Source organism: Anneissia japonica, unplaced genomic scaffold (genome assembly GCF_011630105.1).
Source record: "Anneissia japonica isolate Jap-2015-1 unplaced genomic scaffold, ASM1163010v1 scaffold6524_len355483_cov145, whole genome shotgun sequence".
Lineage (NCBI taxonomy): Eukaryota > Metazoa > Echinodermata > Crinoidea > Comatulida > Comatulidae > Anneissia > Anneissia japonica.
This window is the reverse complement of record NW_022722980.1, coordinates 357,850-359,891: the sequence shown is the minus strand read 5'-3', so window position 1 is coordinate 359,891 and position 2,042 is coordinate 357,850. Positions and strand designations below refer to the sequence as shown.

Sequence of the window (2,042 nt, the reverse complement as noted above, 5' to 3'; positions counted from 1 at the left end):
ATATATCTCCCTCCTGATCCTGTGCATGATAATCCTGGTTTCCACAGAATCACTACACAGTCGCTGCAATCCTTGCACTGCGTAGCTGTCCCCGACGCTTTTGTGCTATTTTAACATATATTTTATTACCTATTTTACTGATTAAGATGAAATGAATAAAGTTTGAATTGAATAAAAGGCCATAAATAAAATTTCTATACTGTATAAAATCGGTCACTGACGTTTTCTGTGATCTTTTTTGCAACTAAGATTTAAATAATAAAACACCGAAAAATCCATGCAATTGATACAGAATGCGAGATTGCTTAAACAAGACTTTTGTCCCGCTTGCGCCCCAAGTTTCACGCCTGGTCAGTAAGCAGATCCTTACAACTTGACTTTGGTACCTGACATCAGCTCTAAAACATAATTTGATCCTCCAAGCAAATTCTTTGGGAACATGGGTCATATAGCAAAAATACCAACGATACAGAAATGTCCACGCTCATTCTCGCATACTCGCATTTACACGCTAACAACAAAAATTGAAAACAAACATTGCAATACTGTATAGCAATTTGGAAATCGTACATCATTTTAATTTCTTTTTAAACTTCAGTTAAAAACCCATTTAATGCCAATAAAAACCCCACGTCCTCTATAAAGAAAGAAAAAAAAGAGAAAAAAAAATCTATATTATATCCCTGTCATTATTTTTACAATATTTTGCAATGTCCTCTTAAAACATCATATACTGCCCTCTACGACTGATTGGTATGCAAATTTCTCAGGCATAATATAATACATTTCCTATAATGCAATGCTATTAGTGTATTAATATAAAAAAAAAAATACAAATAAAATTATCAAGAGTTAAACTGTTTATATATATATATATCTTTATTAACTTTAAATATATCTAATCAATATTAACAAAAATTTTAATTGTTAACAAAAAAATTTACATCATAATGCCTAAAAAACATGTTGTGAGCTTGAAGAAAATTTATCAAAAGAAGCGAAGCTGATATTAATCAAGATGATCACAATACGTCATGATAGAATTCTGATAGTTATGTATTTTTTCTATCGATAGCAGCTGCGGTATTATGACAATGCAAAGTAGATAATTTTTTCCCCCTTTTTTTTTGCGCTCCAAAAAAGTGGGAGGGAGAAGCCCCCCCCCCTCCCCCCCCCCAAAAAAAAAAAAATCTTCCCCTGATCATTTGTAAATGAAATTTATTAATACCTGAAAAAAGGACTAAAAATTAAAGAATTCAATTCAATATAAATTTAATACTTAAGAATTATTATTTTACTAAGTAGTAAAGCCTTTAATACCCATTGTATGTGGACTGTACTATTAACTTAAAGAATTTCCAAGTACATTAAAGTTTATATTTTCATCAATGAGGAACTATGGGCCAGTGCTGTAAGCTAATGTCATAATGTATAATAAACTTAGCTAAATGATTAAAAATGAAAATTATAAGATTAATTTACCAAACAGAATCTTCTATTTTGGTTAGATAAATCTATGGAGTGTTCAGACAGTAAGCATTAGACATTTGATAGATGTCGTCAGAAAATGAGTCGAAATATGGAAAATTTGTGATTTATATATTTTGATAGATGACACTATAAGTTTTATTTTGTTATTTGAATTAACTTCCAGGATTGAGTACAACTGGAGTAAAATCATTTTGTCTGAAAAAATATGTTAGAGAAAATCGCCTCTAAATTTAAGCAATACAGTTCTACAAAATGTGCCTCAAAAACACTTTTAACATATAAATAAACTCAGAACCTTTGCTATCCTGAAGTGGACATATAAAACCTCAAAAATACTGAAGTTCAATTTTTGTCAAAATATGACCTTATTATTATATCAAATTGTCCTAGCGAACAACACAAATCATTTTGTCACGACACCTCACATTTTAAAGTGCAAGAGAACTGTTGGCATTAACTTCAGTGTCACTTAGGCCCTGTCCAATCTATCAGATATATATATGTATATATATATATATATATATATATGTATATATATATATATATATGTA

The 2,042-nt window shown here is 29.8% G+C and overlaps 1 protein-coding gene across 6 annotated transcripts in view; it reads right to left on the bottom strand.

Moving 5' to 3' along the window:
- Positions 1–550: 550 nt before the first annotated feature.
- Positions 551–2,042, bottom strand: part of LOC117112031 (neural Wiskott-Aldrich syndrome protein-like) — a gene marked incomplete at its 5' end in the record, with an annotated part of 23,614 nt that continues 22,122 nt past the window's right edge. For 3 of the 6 annotated variants that reach the window (XM_033255074.1, XM_033255070.1, XM_033255075.1), the window contains 1 exon segment: positions 551–2,038. 6 annotated transcript variants of the gene reach the window in all.